Genomic DNA, 20,215 nt, shown 5'->3' on the forward strand with positions numbered 1-20,215 from the left:
GTTTTAAGTCCTGCATGCAGATCAGTGGCCAGTTCTCCTTTTGAATCCGTCTTGTTCAGCTACAAGCAAACCAGCCATTCTTGGGGATCCCAAGGCTTTGTTGATGTTCAGCTATAACCTTCCAACATTATGTCCAGTGTGTTTCCTTTTCAAAAACAGATATAGGTTAGTGTCTTGTATGTGTTATATGTTCTTCTATGCTGAAGCTGTGCAGTCTGTATGGAAACAAGTGTGTCTGTGAGCCTTTTCAGCGGAATATGTTTGTGGTTCTTGTCTTTACACTTTGCTTAGGTTAAAATAACTAATCAGCTTATTCACAGTATCACAGTATCACAGTATGTTCTGGATTGGAAGGGACCTCAAAAGATCATCTAGTCCAATCCCCCTGCTGGAGCAGGAACACCTAAGTGAGGTTGCACAGGAACATGTCCAGGTGGGTCTTGAATGTCTCCAGAGAAGGAGACTCCACAACCCCCCTGGGCAGCCTGTTCCAGTGCTCTGTCACCCTTACTGAGAAGAAGTTTTTTCTCAAATTTAAGTGGAACCTCTTGTGTTCCAGCTTGATCCCATTGCCCCTTGTCCTATCATTGTTTGCCAACGAGAAGAGCCTGGCTCCATCCTCATGGCACTCACCTTTTATATATTTATAAACATTAATAAGGTCACCCCTCAGTCTCCTCTTCTCCAAACTAAAGAGACCCAGCTCCCTCAGCCTTTCCTCATGAGGGAGATGCTCCACTCCCTTAATCATCTTGGTTGCCCTACGCTGGACCCTCTCCAGCAGTTCCTTGTCCTTCTTGAACTGAGGGGCCCAGAACTGGACACGATATTCCAGATGGGGTCTCACCAGGGCAGAGTAGAGGGGAAGGAGGACCTCTCTTGATCTACTAACCACCCCACTTCTAATACATCCCAGGATGCCATTGGCCTTCCTGGCCACAAGGGCACAGTGCTGGCTCATGGTCATCCTGTTGTCCACCAGGATCCCCAGGTCCCTTTCCCCTACACTGCTCTCTAATATGTAATTTCCCAACCGATACTGGAACCTGGGGTTGTTCCTGCCCAGATGCAGGACTCTACACTTTTCCTTGTTAAATTTCATTAGGTTATTCCCCGCCCAACTCTCCAGCCTGTCTAGGTCTCGCTGGATGGCAGCACAGCCTTCTGGCGTGTCAGCCACTCCTCCCAGCTTAGTGTCATCAGCAAACTTGCTGATAGTACACTCTATTCCCTCGTCTAAGTCGTTAATGAATATATTGAATAATACTGGCCCCAGTACTGACCCCTGAGGTACTCCACTAGATACTGGTCTCCAACTAGACTCCGCACCATTGACTACCACTCTCTGGCTTCTCTCCTTAAGCCAGTTTGTAACCCACCTCACTACTCTATTGTCTAGACCACACCTCTGCAACTTAGCAACTAGGATGCTGTGGGAGACTGTGTCAAAGGCTTTACTGAAGTCAAGGTAGACCACATCCACGGCTCTGCCATCATCCATCCACCTTGTTACATTCTCATAAAAGGCTATGAGGTTGGTCAAGCATGACTTACCCTTGGTAAAGCCATGCTGACTGCCCCTAATAACCTTCTTATCCTTGATATGCCTTGAGATAGCACCAAGGACAAGTTGTTCCATTACTTTCCCAGGGACAGAGGTGAGGCTGACCGGTCTATAGTTACCCGGGTCCTCCTTCTTGCCCTTTTTGAAGATTGGAGTGACATTTGCTTTCCTCCAGTCCTCGGGCACCTCTCCCGTTTCCCAAGACTTGGCAAAGATGATGGAGAGCGGTCCAGCAATGACCTTCCTGTAAACTAAGACTAAAAAAAAAAAAAGAAAAAGAAAAAAAAGTAGTATTTCTAATACTTTCCAACACAATTTTTGAAGTGCTTTATTTCTTAATTTCTCATCAGATTGAGAGTGGGCTGCTACTTCATTGTGCTTCTGGGGAGGATGTGCTTCCTCTTCTTGATCTTAATCAGCTCTAAGTATTTTTGCCTGTTGGTGTGACTGTAGATGATCAATTAAGAGGTGCAAACCAGGCAGCTGGCAGTGGAAGTCTGTGGATGGCTGCATGTTTCCGTCTCATCCCTCCATGCATCCCCCCGTCTCATTTTCCCTGTAGCTGACAGGAAGGAAGGGCCCCAGCCAAACCCGTGTGCCAGCTGGAATTAATGGCCATTTTATAGGCAGCCAGCTTGTGGGTGACTGGGAGAGGTCAGCTCGTGTGCTGGTGCAGGAAGCGGGCCAGCTCACTGGGAGCAGGAAGCGGGAGCTGTCGAAAGAAATCTCGTCACTGGGCTTTCACATGAAGCGGGTTATTGTTCTTGACTTGGGCTTTGCATCCTCTGGGCCTGTGTTAAACTTAGATCTGCTCGGAGGGTTGTAGTGAGCCCAATTGAATCTAAAGCTGTGCTAGCCTTCCCCTCCGCCCTTACTGTAGAGGCGTAGCTTTTCCTCTTCTAAGGCTCGTCTGTTGCCTGGAAAGGGTGTATGTTATGTATTCAACAGTAACTTATTTTTGGTGGTAATGGCTCCTTCCTTTCTCTGATACCAAAATATTGAGGGAGGTGATGAGATGACAGAAGACTCATAGAGCATACATGTAAAATGCAGTAACATATTCAAAAGCGACCCCCCCTCCGCCCCAGCCCTGTGCAAATAAGGAAATATGGAGAAATTATGAAGGCTTTGGGGGATTCTGTCAGTATAGATAATAAAGTTTATTTTTCTATTTGCACATACATAAAATTATATATAAAAATTTATAAGTACATATATTTTTATATGAACTTTTATATAAAATCTTATCTGTACTAATACCAAAATAAAACCTTGCAAGAAGACTTGAATTTGAAAAGCCCATTCTTTTCTGTGGGTGGACCAGTCAGGTAAAATAACATTTTTTGAATATAAAAAGCTAGTGGCTCAAATAAATCATGAACCACTGGGGCTTGTATCCAGTTTCATTTCATCTCTCAGTAACCAGACAGAGGAGGGCTCAAAAGAACGTCAGACTTTTTTTCTGGACTCCGTAGTCGTAAGCCTGAACAATCTTTTATTTGTCTACCCTCTGGGGTAGTGAACTTCTCAATAAGTCCCCACTAAGGGAGAGTTCAGAAACTCTGCTTCCTTACCTGGCAGCCCTGCAAAATCTGAGCAAGGCAAGGCACATACTTTTGTCACTTGTCTCCTTTCTGTTCAGTTTCACTGGCTTCTGCTCTTTCCTCTTGAGATGACTGTTTTGCCCCTGAAGTTCTTCACAGAAGTAGCTTTCTCCTAGGACAGAAACGTGGGAAGAAGAACAGAAAGATGGAGGGAGCTGTAGTGAATGCAGTAGTTAAATTCGCCTGTGACTAATGCTCCACAGTGCAGGAATACCATCAAATCTGGGTGCTTTTGCAACAAGTTGGGTAATAGGAAAGAATATCACACAGGTGAAACCGTAGGAATGTTTTTGAGGGTTCTTGCTTGGATACAGACCGACCTTTGGGGTGTTCCTCCAGGCCAACTCTCTAGAAGAGGCCTATTTTCCTTGAATTGCATGGGGCTTCCAGCAAGATCTGCTGTAGGGTTATGTTGTGTGGCTGGCAAAGGAGGAAGGCAGGTCAACAGGGGTGTCTGACCGCCCTGCAGCTGATTAGCAACACACGAGAACCTGCAGCTGTTTTCTCCTGCTTACAGATCACTCTGAGACCTTCTCAGTTTGGCTCCCTGTGTCTTGGAGCGTTCGGTCACATGCCAGCTCCTGCACATGACTTGTAGGATAAGGATGGCTTGTCACTGTTGGCCTATTGGCCAAACCTGGATCTTCTCCAAGTTTGGGAGTGTCTGCAGCCACAGGCTTTGAGATGCCAGTGGGTTACTATTGAAATTGCTGCTGGCAAATTTCCCTACTGTGAAGGGTCCCTGCTGATGATGTGGGACCTGAGGACTCTGTTTGTCTAAAGCAGATGGTGTAGCAGGGAGGGAGAAGGGTGCCGGCAGATGTTAGGAGTGTTGTCCTGTGAGTTCAACCTGTCTAGCCATGGTGGTGTGGACTACAACCCTTCTTTTTTTTTTCAGATACTTAACATGTCAGTGTGTTTCAGGCATGCCCCACAATTATGATAAGCTGAGCTGTGTAGCACGTGGCCAATGATGACTGCATGTGAATATAAAGTGTATCTTGTCTGTATGTGGACTGATATAAACAATGATCTCATCATAATGCGTCAGCAATATGCTGACTGTGCTAGGAGTGAACAGTCGTATTTGACATCCAGTGGTACTTTCATGAAGACAGTCTTTGTGCAGCCAGAGTACAACTGCATATTTTCATGTTTTTTCTGCCAAACAGGTTGCTTTTGTATGCAGCAGGTGATGGCTCAAGAGGTGATTTCATTTTGCTTAAAGCCATAGCTGAAATGAGCACCAGAAGTGAAATTTGGCATTTCCAGCCCTCTGCGCTATGATGAACAGAGAAGCTGGTGCATTTCTGCCTGTCAGTCTGCTGCTGCTGTTGAACAGTGGACCCATTCTTTATCGATGTATAAAGTTGTCACGGTTTCTCTTCTCTTTCCCTGTACGGGCCACTAATTAAATCTGTCAGGGTTTAATTGGAATGTGACAATAAACCATGGCAGATGCTCTCTATTACCTAAGTGACAAGGAGAAAGGAAAAGAGACTTCAAGTTGGAAAGGTTTTAAAGGCTTTACTAATGCCAGTAATAAACAGAGAAAATGATACAAAATATGCAAAACCAGTCTTTAAGGTCCTGGCGTAGTGCAGGTCATCTTATCAGTCCTGGAGCAAACAGTGTCTCAAAAAATATGCAGCTAACTTCAGGAAAGTGCAGTTACTTAGGAGAAATTAGCTGAAAGGAAAACTCACTAAAAGAGGACTGGTCTTGTGTTTAACAAAACCAGGACAAAAGTAATAAAACCAAGTCCATGAACCAGAACAGACTGCACTTAGGCGTAGGGTCTTTCTCCAGGCTGGTTTTGCAGTCTCAGTGAAGCAGCCTGAACCCAGCAGCAGAGTTGTGCCCAGAGGCCGTGTACCATAGAGCAGTTCAAAGTAAAACTGCTACAGCTGTCCTGGGAGAAATGACCCTCCGATGGCATGGCTGGTGACATCTGTTAGAATCATAAAATCATTTTGGTTGGAAGAGACCCTTAAAATCATAGAGTCCAACCATAACCTTGCTCTAGCACTAAACCATGTCTCCAAGAACCTCATCTATATGTCTTTAAAACACCTCCAGGGGATGGTGGTGTCTGATGTTCTGCAGGACCGCAGAGGCCGGTTTGCTGGCCACAAAATCATGCCATTTTACATCTCAAGAGTAGCGTTTCCTGATGTTGCTATAAGTCTAAACACAGATCATGTCCTGAAGGGAAATACTTTACAAACTAAAGGAGGTCTTTTAAACTAACCTCTTCTTCCATCTCCAAAACCCAGTAGTTTTCCCCTCTAAAAACCTTTGTGGAATTAGCTAATTTATTACAGCACATTGTTGTTTTTTTCCCCCCCTCTTGGCTGTGAATTGTTTTGAGCTTCTCACTCTCTGGGAAGTTGTTATCATCATAAATTTGCTGGGCACATTTCTCCAGGTTGCTGGAGGTGCCGAGGTGTCTGGCGGGACTGCAGCTCTGCTGTTTCATCGCTGTGCACTTGAACTTCCCTGCTGTGTTGCCTTTGCTGAGTTTGCACTACAGCTACTTCTGATGTCTGCTGCACCTGTGACAGCCGTTTGCCACCACTGCAACACTGCAACTGGTGAATTAACGTGTCCCACCTAAGCAAAGGAAAATTACCACTCCCTCACTGCTGTTAGCAAGGGATGGAAATCAGAGGGCACTAAAGGGCACACTTATGTCCTGGCTGGTGGGTGTTGTCTCCATGTACCACAGTGTGCAGATGGTGTAAGTCTGACACAGCTGATGCCCCGCAGTTCCTTGCTGGGAACTAGTTCCTGCCAAGGCAGTTATAGAAACAGAAATTAAATTAAAAAAAAAAGGAGAGAAAAAGAAAGGTAAACTTTCACTTAGCATTTACTCGGAGGTAAATAGGTTGTTTGGGAAGTCTCACTGTAGCATTCCTGTGAAAGACAGCAGTTCTTGCCAACCCGCTCCTTAGCAATGTTTCAGGTTCCAGAACTTTTCTCCATACTTAGCTGAAACCTATTGTTTGCGGGGGAGGAAAGTGTATCATTGCTCACTTGAGTTTGATCAGATTGACTAAACCAGCCATCCTTTTTCTGCTGTCCACCCAACTGATAGACCCTTTGACACTTTTGTCATGGGTGGTCTGTTGAAAGCTTTCTGTGACAGGTTCACTTTGCTTAGTTACTTTCTGTGCATCCTTTAGAAATGCTCTACACATGTCCACAAGGACATGAATTAGATGACACCAGTCTAAGAAAACTTAGATGAAGAAATTTCTACTCTCCACCAGAGAGGGTCCATGCTGCCTTAGGTATCCTCTCGGTAAAACTGGGAATCGTATTCTTCACCGGAAGATAGACAATCACTGCTGCAAACAGCACTAAATAGCCACCATAAGCATCCTTGTAGTGCAGGGTCTTCTTCCTCCCATGTCCATCCAATATTAGATGTATGTGCTGCTGTCAGGGAGCTGCAGTGTAGTTCTCCCCACAAAGAGTTAAATGTGAATCTCAGACATGCACAGTGAGGCTGGAAGGGAGCTCTGGAAACCTAGTCCAGTCCCCCTGCTCAAAGCAGGCTCAGCAAGAGCAGGCTGCTCAGAGCTGCATCCAGTTGAGTTCTGAGCATCTCCAAGGATGGAGACTCCACAAACTCTGTGGGCAACCTGTTCAGTCACTCTCATAGCAAAAGTGTTTCCTGATCAGAGGCAACCTCTGGTGTTTCAGTTTGTGCCCATTGCTGCTGGACACCACTGGGAAAAGTCTGACTCCATCTCCTTTTCTGCACCCTCGTCGAGTATTCATACACGTGCATAAGATCCCCTCAAGATTTCTCTTCTTCAGGCAGAGCAGTCCCAGCTCTCCCAGCTTCTCCTCATATGTGAGATTCTCCCATTTCTTCATCAGCAAATCATAGAATCATTTCAGTTTGAAGGCACCCTCAAGATCAGTGAGTCCAACCATAACCTAACTCAGGCACTAAACCATGTCCCGAAGAACCTCATCTACACATACTTTAAACACCTCCAGGGATGGTGACTCCACCACTTCCCTGGGCAACCTGTCCCAATGCCTGAGAACCCTTTCCAGGAAGAATATTTCCCTAATACCCAATCTAAACCTCCCCTGGTTCAACCTGAGGCCATTTCCTCTTGTCTTATCGCCTGTCACTGGGAGAAGAGACCAACCCCCTCCATGCCACAACCTCCTTTCAGGCAGTTGCAGACAGTGATAAGGTCTCCCCTCAGCCTCCTTTTCTCCAGGCTGAACAGCCCCAGTTCCCTCAGCTGCTGCTCATCAGACTTGTGCTCCAGACCCCTCACCAGCTTCATTGCCCTTCTCTGAACTCTAAGAACTCCAAGTCTGTATTTCACACACTTTGTTTCTGGCTATTGTGTACAGTTTGAGGGTCTGACAGGACTTGGGTTTTTTAGACTTCCAACTTCTGTTGATGTGAACTGGATCTGAAAGTACTCTAGGCATCACTTGGCTGCCTTAATAAGGCTCTCCTGCCTACAGCCAGACTGCAAGCAAAGAAAATGTTCATTTCACAAGTGTAACACAGTCGGGGCTGCCAAATCTTCATGTCTGCACTATGTGTTGATGAACAAATAGATGCATTTAGCCAGGGAGCAGCATTTGAGTCCCTCTCAAAGCATTCAGATTATGAATCTGAAATTATTTTACTTCAGTATAAATAGAGAAAAAACATTCTGTTACCTGAACCAAAAGGAAATTATCTCCTTCTCAGTCTGAAATGGAAACAATACAAATGGATTACTGATTGTAATCATTGACTGTGACTGCTGGCTCCATCACTCATTCATGAAATAACAAGGTGAAAAAAGAAAATAAGTGTGTTGGTTTTTTTTTAATATATATATCCCTGATGTGTGCATCTGGGCACAGATTCTGTGTGCATTCATTGCATTTTACATAAAAATGTTCTTCCCTGGGTGAGGAAATCAACAAACTGTCCTTCATCTCAAGCATTCCTTTTTGCCCTGGTGCCCCCTGTCCCTCTGCCAGGCTTCCCCATTCCCCTGCTCAATGTTCCCACCAGCATCATCTTACCTCTAGGTTTGCTTTCTCCCCTTTTGTGTCCCATTTCTTCCCTCCAAGCCAAGTGCAGATTCAGGGTGCTGCTCCCTGCCCAAGGGCACGTCTGTGGGAATGAGGTGGATGTCCTTTTCTGTGTGCGGGGTGCAGGGACTGACGTTGCTCTCTCCATTTGCTCTTCTCTCTGGTTTCCAGGGGGTACCAGCTCATGCAGAAGCCAACGGTGCATATGCCGCTGGTGTGTGCCCTCCTGAAGGACCTGCATGTGGGAAGAGCCTGCTGCTCGCTGGAATACAAACACAGAGGCAGCCGTGGTGACTTGATGGCCACCATCACACTGACCACCAGCTGATCCTGCTGGTCCCGTGCGTGTTGGGAACAGGCACCATGTGTGATGGGTGCAGCATGTCTTTCTGCTGGGTTCAGGGTATGTCCAGCCTCTGTGCCAGAGCCCACTGCCTGAAACTTATAGGCAGGTCTAGGGGCTGCAGGAATAGGATTCTGGATGCTCTCGAGGTGCTTCAGAGCAGAGAGAAAGGCAAATTAGGGAATAAAACATAGGGCTTAGGTGTTGTCTGTGTGTCTACTGCCTTGTGCTTTTGTCTGACTATTCTGGCGTTCAGAAACCTGGTGCAAGGAGTTGCTGTGTGTCCCTTAGAAATGCAACTCTCTTGTTTTAGACAAACGTGCCGCTGGTCCTCCAGCAAGCTGAGACACCGGGCATGAGCTCCTGGGCTTGACAGGACGGTACAAGTTATAAGCATTCCTTGAAATAGACCCTTAGCGGCAGAAACTTGGGCACCTGCCAGCTGCAACACACGAGCACAGCTGGGCAGAGGCCGTGGGAGTCGGACGGTTTCCAAATGCTCCTCTTTGGCGCTGGCTGCAGTGATTGCCAAACCCTTTGCAAAGCTGTTCCAGTGAACTAACCCCAATTGCAAAGCATGGGAAGTAGTTGGGGTTGGGTTTGCGGGATTTTGGGATGCATTTTTTTGTGTGTTTGTTGCTTTAGGGGTGGAAGAGCTCAGTGAAGGGCTGGGTGGCTGGCAGGAGGAGGGGAATCACAACAGCCAGCACCAACACCGGTACAAGCTGCAGTGGGCTCACACCCTCAGACAGCAATGCTTTTTGTGGCTTAGCCTAAGTTTCAGTGCATATGCTGCCTTTTGGATGTTGGGCTAAGGGATTCAGGCTTTATGAATGGCCATTAAAGCATGCAGCTTATTCATAAAATGCATTAAGCTGTGGGAATTTGAGTTGCATATTGGATTAGCTTTAGCGTCAAGCTAGCTAAGCAACATTAACCATGTGCTTATTGAATTTATTTGCAATATCTTCACTGTCAAACTAAGTATATTGACTTTCATATTGACTCCTAAATTTTCTTTAGGAGGATATATTTCATGTAATTTTTAAAAAGATGAGGCATGCTTGTTTGTGCATGTAAATAGAAAACAAATTAAAAAAAACACAACAGAAATCTTGCTGTTTATAAACCTCTCCCCCTTTATTTTCCAATATATACATAACATTTCTATATTAGTAAATGAAAAAAGTTTTTCATTTGCATTCTTGCCTTTCTGCTGTCTGGAGGTTTTGCATTCCTACTTACCAGAAACGCGTTTTGTTCAAACACATTGCTCTTTCAGTAGGGTAACAGATGTTACAGAAACACAAGCAAACTGAGAACTTAGCCTTGAATTGTTCCACAAGGTGGTACATCCTATTCCGGAGAAGCTTCAGTATTTATCTGGCAGACACAGGGCTGGATTCCTCCCTGTGTCCATTTATTCCAACGCAAAAGAGAAGAGAAAAATATGAAATGCTGCCAGTTTGAAACCTAGTATCCTCCGTCCTCTTTATTCTGGTTTGTCTTACATAATGACTCATAAGGCAGTGGACATGTCCTTCTTATGTCTCATTTGAGTGGTTACACTTGTATTTGCCTGCAGTGTTATTTCAAATTAATCTTTTTTATCTCTAATTGCTATTTTCTAACCACTACCTTTATTAAAACTAGCATTTCTCACACGTCTGTGTTTGCAAATGTTTCCTCCAGATGTAAGTGCTTGGACTTGCTCTTCTGGGCCATTTTGCAAGCTCAGAAAGGAGCACAAAGTTTTGTCACTGCCCTCCCATGAAAATGATGCACAGAAAGTGCCGTACGTTGATTAAGTCAGACAAAGCCCCTGGACGCTACCACAGGGGAAGACGAATGTGTGGGTTTGTTTTCTTTTCTTGGAAACACGTGGCAAATGCCTGCACGTCTACCGTGGCACTGCACTCACACCCAGCACATGAGGTGGTGAGGAAAGCGAGCTGTGGTATTTGCTGTGTGCCCACAGAGGTGGCTGAAGCATGCGAAAGTGGGGACTGGGCTCAGGACTTCCAGGTGTCGTTGACGTGCAAGTAAATGCCATGAGCAGCCACAGCCGCACGTCGTGGTGACCCGTGTGGTGTAACTTGCTCTTCTCAGCCGCCGAGCTGTGACCTGAGCAGAGGCAGACTGAAACAGAGCGCTTCCAGCCAGAGCCACATACCATGTTGTTTTTTCTCCTAGGCTGTCTTTAGTATTGTATTTATTCTAGGTATTTACTTGTAATCCCCATGAAAGGATTTTGAATTAGCTTTTGGACTTCAATGAGCTTTGCAGATAGCACTGTTCCCTTGCCAGTTTCTTACACTGTTTCTTTGATAGCTGAAAAGCTATTTAATAAGGGAATATTTTCTGAAAGCCCACTCTATTACTAGACAACTGCGTACCATTGTTTTTCTCATTAACAGCCCTTTTCCTGTTCAGCCAAGAGCACAGCCCTGTTGTTAGGCCTGTGGTTTTGCTAAGAGCTGAGTCTGGGGGGCGAGAGCTGACCCAGGGGAGCAGAGCCTGTGGGAACACACGGTGCCGTGGTCAGTGCGGTGCTGGGGACGTGGGCACTGGTGACAGGGTGTGTGGCTTTGGCATTTCAAGGCAAACAGCCATCCCTCCAGGTGTGCCACTTCGACATCCAACTGTAATGTGAGCCTTGAAAACCTGGGAAATGAGAAATGACAGGGACAGGTTGTGAAAACCTGTCAACTGTGCCTGTTAGACTGAGCCAGGGAAAAAAGGTGTGAGGATGCCTTCTGCTGTTTGAAGTTATTCAACCTGCCCAATTTTGGAGCAAACGTGGCTGCTGTCCATGAGTGTGGCTCCCACTGTTGTCAATGAATGGGCTTGGCTGGGCACTGGGGTCTGGAAATAACTGTGGAAATAATGCCTTCACTTAGAGGCGGTGTAACTATTTGTCCCACTTCTGTGTGAGCCAGGATGGACAGCACAACTTCATACAGCAAGCTGCTGACCTCCTCCTGTGGCAGCCAGGTAGCACCTGCAGGCAGAAGTTGGGGAGAATGGGCTTTATGGCAAATTCAGAGAAAGACCATGGGGGTGGATGGAGCCGGGAGGGACATTTTCTCACCTGTAAATCGTGTGTGTCTCTTCCCCTTCCTGAGGCTGGGAGGAAGTGATTTGGAGGGGTGTCCTGATGCGTCCTTGCTCAACCCTGCCTGAGTTATCACTGCACAGGGAAACGGAGGTGGATGGCTCCCCACATCGCCCCTGTCCATCAGCGATGCAACTGAAAGCAAGTAGTCAGCACAGCCCATTTTGCCTCATGGTGCTGCACAGGTGGAACCTCTGCTGTGGCACATGGTGAGGATTTTGCTGCTGGGCTCTCACGCTGGAGGAGAGAGTATGAAGAAGCAGAAGAAAGCGACAGAGTTGGCATGGTCTCTCTGCGTGGCTGCTCCTGCCCGTGTAGGAGGTGCTGCCAGCCCTGTTTGTGCCCTCTGGACCGCCAGGGGCAGGACTTCTTAATTAGGTTTTCATTTCTCCAAGAAGATGCTCCCCTGAGAGTCAATTCGCCACCCAAGAGCTGCCAGCACAGCACCAGGTCCCCACAGCCTGGGCAGTGGGGATGGGAGATACCTCCGGGAGAACCACTTGTCCCTGTTGGCACCACAGGTCACCTTCAGGTTTGGAGCAGCCTGCTGGAGTTGTGGGCAACAGTTGCAAGATCAGCTGCTGCCTGAAAATCTTGCTGAATCTGGGCTGCAGACAGAGGCAGCAGCCTTGTACTCATGCCAGGGGCAGGATCCTGGGACCAAATGTTGGGAGCCACCTGTACCCCTGTGTCAGCGTCTACCCTCTTCCTTATTCTGTGCCCATAGCTACTCTGTTGCTAGCTCTGATAACATGCGGACATGATTTTAAGCATTTACTATGGGGAAAACCTGGGCACACTGCAGGCAGATCTTGGGGCTTCTTCCTCCCACCTCTCCTGAACTGTTAATAGTCCTACTGTTGGCAGTTTTAGCTGCTGTATCAGCCACATGAAAGTGGTGCTTTATTTTGTGCTGCAAATGGTGACGGAGGGCTCGTTTTCTCGACAGCCTGCCACAGACAAGATCACTTCATAGAATCATAGATTAAAGAATGGTTTGGGTTGGAAGGGACTTTCAAAGCTCATCTGATCCAACCCCCTGCCATGAGCAGGGACATCTTCACCAGATCAGGTTGCTCAGAGCCCCATCCAGCCTGACCTGGGATGTCTCCAGGGATGGGGCATCCACCACCTCTCTGGCCAACCTGGGACAGTGTTTCACCACCCTCAGTGTGAAAAATGTCTTACTCATGTCCAGCCTGATCTCCCCTCCTTTAGTTTAAAACCATCACCGCTTGTCCTATCACAACAGCCACTGTTAAATGTCTGTCCCCATCTTTCTTATAGGCCCCCTTTAAGTATTTAAAGGCCACAATAAGGCCTCCCTGGAGCCTTCTCTTCTCCAGCTGAACAACCCCAACTCTCTCAGCCTGTCCTCCCAGCAGAGCTGTTCCAGCTTCTGATCATCTTGGTGGCTCCTCAGCCCCCTCTCCAACAGGTCCATGTGTGTCCTGTGCTGAGGGCTCCAGAGCTGGACACAGAACTCCAGGTGGGGTCTCACCAGAGGGGCAGAATCACCTCCCTCCACTTGCTGCTCACACTCCTTTTGATGCAGCCCAAGATACTTCAGGCAGACAGATGCCAGGCTGCATCAAATAGCTCAGTTTTGGTTTGCAGGAAAGCCGCTGCAGCACCATCTCTTTACTGCATTAGGACATCTTTGCAAACCACTCAGATACGTTCCTTCCGTGTGTCATAGTTTGCTTGTGTGCGGTGGGTACAGAAAAATTTGTAGGTAGTGCCGGCTTATCATAAAAAAAATGGAGTATTACTGTTTTTATCTGCATGCTGAAGCACAGTTGGGATTTTGCTGGTTTGTAAGAGAGGAAATGCCTTGTGGTTTTTCTTTCTGGGATTTCTTCCTATGAAGTAATGAACACGCCTAAAATTCACTACAGTGAGTAATTTAACAAACGTTTTCACTTAAAAACATAAACAAAACGACACTGATTTTGGAGAGGAGTTGGTAAAGTTGTTACTTTCCTTAAGTCTTGAAATTCTCTCTTTCCCTCACCTCCCTGCAAAAGTCCAAGTAAAGGCAAAGCACTTAGGATATCTTTCTGGCCCTGACAAGTTCAAAAAGAAAGGAAATATTTGTTTAGATACAGTCAGAATTTTGAGTTAACGAAGGGGAGAAAATCAGAGTTCCAGAAAGACTTTGGAGATCTGCTGGCTGAGGATGACTGGTATGGGGGTAAGAGTGGTGTGCGGAGGGTGGATCTCATAGAGCAGGCAAAGCCATCAGGAAGGACCACCATCCCAGGGAGCACATCCTGCCATGCAGCCCTGCACCCCACATCCCCAGGAGGAGGGAGAAGCGGGCTGCAACCGTCAAACCCAGGCTGCAAAGACCTTCATGCCCTTTTACTGCTGACTTCCAGACCTCCTGCCTTGATGTCATCGTGCTTCCTGGTAAATGCTGAAAAAAATATGTATTTTTTTTTCTTCTGAATGAGGCTTTCTAAGGCTGCTCAGAGGCCTTGGTGCCATGAAGCCAGGTGGAGAGGATGGCTGGAAGTTACTCTGATCAGCAGGGGACTGGGGACCCCATGCACAGCAGCATCAGAGGGAGGAAAGGCCTCTAGCTTTGGCACCCTCTGCTCATCGCCTGGCTCATATGGAGGTCCAGGGCGTGTGACACTGTATGTTGTCACACATCGTCACATGGAGGTGGCACATCCTAGAGGAAGGGATCCTTTCAGTTATGAAGTTTTCTGTGGATAGACAATGCTACATGACTGTCCAGGGACATGAGCTTTACCACCTTCCTCCTTGATGGGTGTTCACAGAATGGTTGAGGTTGGAAAGGGCCTCTGGATGTCACCTCAGCCAAACCTCTCTGCCCAAGCAGGGCCACCTAAAGCCCATTGCAAGTGCTGTATCCAGACAGCTTTTGAATACCTCCAAGGATGGAGACTCCACCACCTCTCTGAGCAGCTTATGCCAGTGCTCGGTCACCCTCCCAATGAAAAAGTGTGTCCAGACGTTCAGGCTGAACCTCCTGTGTATCAGTCTGTGCTCATTGTCTCTTGTCCTGTCACTGGGCACTGCTGGAAAGAGCCAGGCTCCATCTCCTTTGCAACCACTGCAGGTATTTATCTTTGATAACATCTTCCCTGAGCTTGCTCTTCTCCAGGATGAACAGTCTCAGCTCTCTCAGCCCTTCCTTACAGATGAGGTGCTCCAGGTCCTTCATCACCTTGCTGGACTCTCTCCAGAATGTCCATATCTCTCTTGTACTGGGAAAGGAAAGATAAAGAAACCTGTGTGGTAAACTACCAAAAGCACGAACCAACTAAGACAGCAGCTGTGACTTTTTCTTTTCTCCTTTCGGTCTGGTGAAAGGGTTTCAGCTGGGTGAGTTTTTGGTTTTGATTTCAGCCTGCCTCTCTGCTGAGCTCAGTTAAACTTTCCATCTCAGAGAGTTTCACTCTCAGAGAACTTTTAGTGTTGCGTTTGCCCGTAAATTTCAGGTTGTGGTTTCTGCATCACTCTACACCGAGCTGGTGGTTTTCAGCCTGCAGATCAGCAGGAAATAAATCACTGGAAGAAACCTATTGCTAAAGGTTTTCATTTGCTGGACATAAGTTTCAGCCTCTGTCAGAAAACCCGTAAGCTTTGGAAATCAAAACCAAGTTGAAAACAACTGCTGTAATGTAGCTAGTATAATTCCAAATAAATTGAATGCTGTTAGGTCCAAGTACCAGCACCCAAATCTTGTGCTGGGGTGTAATGATGCTCCTTGGTGAAGGTGCTCATCAAAATACTAAACAAGGAAACACCTTTGCTTAGAGAGGCCATCCTCGTGTGAGGACCTTCACCCTGGGCAGAGCACCACGGGGAGCACCAGCAGCGTCCCACACCTGGCTGTGCCTTGGTCTTTCTTCTGTAGGGATGGGTATAAGACTGAAAAGGAGATACAAATGCATGGTATGTTTGGTTGTCTGACATCCTGGAATGCATCTGAAATGCAGACCTTTTTGGGCTGGAAGAAGTTGTGGCTTACTATGTGAGAGGAGTAATGTGACTTACAGTTTGTTGTATTATCTCAAACACAGTGGGGAGTTCTACTCAGGGATCCGGCCTTTTGAGTGCTCAGCACTGAGCAAACCCGGGACAAATGGGTGTCTGGGGTGAAACTCGGGCATTTTCTTTCATCTGCACACTCTGCAGGTGCTGCTCAAATGTAGCCACTCACTTTTGAGGAGCTCCTGTAAAATGTGCAACTGAAACAAATATTATTTTTACAATTAGCTGATGTGGCTGCATTGACACAGCTACTGGCTAAAGGTATAAGCCACTTGCGAAGGTTATCACAGCTTGCCTAACTCGGGGCACACCTGCACAGGTGTAGCCAGTGTTATACTTAAAGGGAGTGGTTTCAATTCACTTTATTGCAACCAGTTATTCCCTTTTGAAGTGTCCCCTGTCCTCCAGAACAGGGCTGCCAGGAGCAGCAAGGCTGGCTGTCACTATGGTCCCTGACCGTGTTGCTGAGATGCACACCAAATATCCTCCTGTCAAAAGCTACATCCCATGATTACAGGCTTCGGCCCATTTTGCTCAAGATTGCTGAGTGGGTAAAAAGCTGGATGCTCTGAGCTCAGTCTAAGCCAGGGTTTGATCTCATTTTGGTTTCATGGGTTTAAGAAAGCTTGACATCTGTTTCACAATGTCAGTTTGGGAGTTTTGCACTGATATAATTATATGATTTTTAAATCACACCTTTTTCAAGTCTGCAGTGTCTTGGAATAAAAGGAGAGCTTAGATCTTCTGTGATGAAAATCCAAAGAGCAAACTGAAAAGGCCACATCTGGTATCTGTAAATGTGCAACACACAGGGACAGAAAGTGCAACCTCCTTGTGGAAAAAACAAAAAAAGTCTCAGGAAAATCTATCTTTTGCAACTGATGTCCCAGTTTGCAATTCTGTCTCTGGGTACAGTGACTAACATGTGCCTCACAAAATTCACAGGGTGGTAGATAATTTGCTAAATTTGTGACCACAGATGTCATTTGGTTCATTTCAGGAAAGTGCTCAGTGCTTCACATTTTGCCTTTAAACGGTAAGGAATGTATTTGCAGGCTGCCGCAACAATGGTTTAAATGATTGCCCTTTGTATGATTCAAGAACAGCTGTTTTGTTTAAGCAGAATTTACACATTGTCATTATGTTGCTCACATTTGTGCTGGATTAGCTTTCGAAAAAAAACCCCAAACCAACCAAACAAAAACAAAAAAACCACCCACCACACAACAGAGGCTGTCAGTGAGTCCAGCTTGGGCTACATGCTGAAACGCCTTTTGCTTGTCTAAATGCACCCGCTGGAAGTCGATGGGGCTGCCTTGTCTGCTCGGCAGTGGCAATGTTCCACTGCCATTTACACCAGGGTAATCCATGACAGCTGTTTTAAACTTCAGATTTTGAACAACATCATTTGGTACTTGATGATTCACGTTAAACACCTCGAAAAGTAATCTTTGGGTCTTAGACCTGCAGCAGCACAGAGAGTCATAAATATATACTTACATGCATGTGCATGCCCATATATATATGTGTGTATTTTAGTTCAGTGAGCATAGCAATTTCTTGAATTCCTCCTCTCAGCAAATGGTCTGACCTGAAGGGTTTACTTGACTCTTGGCCAGAGGAAGGCAAGAGCATTCAACTATCTCTTTTCTTCAGTTTGCATGGTGGGAGGTAGCTCCAAGGATGGTGAAATGAGCCCTTGCCTGTAAGAATGCAGAGGAAGATCTAATTTTCCTTTTATTTACTCCAGTTCTCTGGTACTTCCATAGTATTGGGTTTGGCCCTGCTATACACAACACCAACCATGCCAGGATCCAGCCCACTGATATTCTGCACAGCTGTGTTTTGTTCCTGTTAAGTTTATGGTTCAGTAGTGTTCTGTTTTCCTTTATTATTTTCTATATGTTAGTGTTCCGAGACTATTTATCCTGTAGTTGCAAGGAAACCTGATAGCTGGGTCTGATACTCCTCAGAGGGAATTAACACTGGAGAGTAAGCAGAAGAGCACTGCAAAATGGATCTCTAGAGGGAAAATGGAGAGAGGTTGGTGTGTAAGGGGGAGAAAGGAAAAAATGTTTGAAACAGGTGTACTGGGATGGAAGGTTTCAGTGATAAAGGTGGAGCAACCAGAAGCTGTGACGTTATCGTGAGGGTAGCTGAACTTCATTGGCCAAGTAGCCAAGGAATTTGGGGGGAGCTGTGTTTTGAAACAAGAACTTACCTTAGAGACAACTGAGCTCCAGATGCAATGGCTTAGTGACCTTAAGTCTCAAACGGAGTGTTGTACTTGTTATGTGCTTGGGACAGGAGAGATTATAGAAATGTCATATCATTTTGTGCAGCCTGCAGCTTTCCCTATTACCATGGTTAGATTGCACAACTATTTAGATTCGTGCACTTTGCAGTTTAATTAAACCTTATCTTCACCTCTAAGATCACATGCCCTGATGTGATTAAGCAATGACAGTGACTGCACTCAAGTCATTTTTATTCCCAAGGCTCCTTCCTCTAACCTTTGACATGATTCAGGCAATGACTGTCACCAGAGCCTTTTGCAGCATGATGGATGCTCACACTCCTGCAGGCTTTTGTCTGTTGTGGCAGGGTCTTTTGTCTCCTTTTGCTGTGGTCTCCCTGGTGTTCCTGTGCTCCCTTGTTCTCTGCTGATTTTACTGTGGAGTCCCAAAAATACCACTGCTTATGTTTGCCTGCTGCTCCCCTGAGGACCCAGCTCCAGGACAGAGAGACATTGGCTTGGTGACCTCAAGATTCAAACTGGGTGTTTTATTCATTATGATAGAAATCTTGTATCTTCTGTCAAAAGACACTTCTGTTTCAACAAGACTCATTCCGTATAAGTCAGTCAGTTAGTTTTTTTCCTGTAAGTGATGATAACATTATCACATATTACTGACGGGTGTGCAGCTGGCGAAGGTTAATATTGTTCATGTACAAATGGGAAAGGTTAATGTTGTTCAAATGAAGTTATAAGGTTTAGGCCTTATCTGGCCCATCTCCTGTTTAGGTATTGCTGCACTTCAGAGGAGAGTCACAGGCTTTTTTTCAGCTGGCAATCAATGGAAAGTTTGAATTTCCACCAAGTAATCTTGGACTTTCCATAACAAGTCACCACTTAAGTCATGGACTTCTGAACTGTCATCACGGTTCCACACTGATTTTTCTCCCCTGAGTGATGAGTTACTGTCAATTAATGGAAATGGAGGTTCTGGCCAAGGTTACTGGGGAAATTAAGCCCAGGGTTTCTGTGCATGGGATCCCTTGGCATCCAATGGTGGGTGCAGGCAGCAAGTGTGTGCTGAAGCAGAAGGAAGAGGACATGAGACAAGCACAGAGTGAGCTTTGGGGTTAGTCCATCACTGGAGAGCCATCCCCAAGAGAGAGAGCTGCTTTACCAGTTTTAACAGCACGTGCAAAGCCGTGGGCTTTGGCTTTACAAGTTACCTCACCCCACCTCTATTTCTTCCAGGAGCTTCTTCCCACTACATGGTGCTGGCTTTGAGAGACTAACCTCACTGCATGTCCCCGTGCTGACTGCATCCTCCTCTCCATGGGAACGGGTGCAAGCAGCAGGCCCGTGCTACCCACAGACAGGCAGCAGCGAGCGCAGCCCTGTGTGGAGCCTGGTGATGGACACACAGCTGTTGATGCATGCTTCAGGATCCCTCCTCATGTAGCTGTAGCCCTCACGGTCATTGTTGAAGCAATTAACCAACCCTGCCATCATACCCTTATAAATGTCCCGTTCAGCACTTGTTCTTCTGTGCTTTGGGGCTTGCCAGCTCCTCTGATCCTGAGGAAAGACCAACACCTGATGTGTGACCTTTAGCAACTGTGCTCTGCAGACTTTTTTTTTTTTTTTTTTAAACTATGGTTACATTTCCTCTCCTTCGTTTACACTGAGCTGGGATAGTCTTTATCCTCCCCACACCTTGCCAGCTGCCAGCATCTGTCTTCTGCAGGACTGCTTTCTGCTGCTTCCACCTGTGCAGAGGGTGCCAGGAGTGTGGAAAAGCAAGGTGATGCTTCCACGAAGATGCTTCCATGACCACAAGAAGGATCATCAGCCCCTGCAGAAACAGGCACCTGCATTTATTATTTACCTAGCACTAGCCTTGGAAACGAAACAGTCCCAGCAGGTCGGGTGGTGTAGTATTCCTCTCTCAAGGATGAAGGTCTGCACACCGAGAGACAGAAGGGTCCAGTTACAGCTAACAGGCAAGACCATTAGAGCATGCCAGAAGCAATGCAGGTGTGATAAATATTGCATGAAAGTGTTTGCTTTTTGCCTATGACCTTCTACAGCCTCAGGAGGAAGGGCTTTTTAGTTGAGGGCAAAATGCTAAGCAAAAAATCCCCATGCATCTGGAGCAAATGAGGTTCATGAATCCAAACTCAATAGTGCTGGAGATATGTCTTCTTAGGTGAAGTGAGACTAAAATAGCTAATATTTATAAAGCTCTCAAGAATGAATTATT

General features: G+C 46.3%; 1 long non-coding RNA gene across 1 annotated transcript; it reads right to left on the minus strand.

Annotated features, from left to right (window-relative positions):
- Positions 1-1,719: 1,719 nt before the first annotated feature.
- LOC308052009 lies at positions 1,720-3,641 on the minus strand. Its single transcript, XR_013923540.1, has 3 exons — positions 3,489-3,641; positions 3,139-3,280; positions 1,720-2,276 (listed from the first exon to the last, which is right to left on the minus strand). It is a non-coding gene; the product is annotated as an uncharacterized lncRNA (long non-coding RNA).
- Positions 3,642-20,215: the final 16,574 nt, after the last annotated feature.

Source organism: Nesoenas mayeri (assembly GCF_963082525.1).
Source record: "Nesoenas mayeri genome assembly, chromosome: Z".
NCBI classification, from domain to species: Eukaryota; Metazoa; Chordata; class Aves; order Columbiformes; family Columbidae; genus Nesoenas; species Nesoenas mayeri.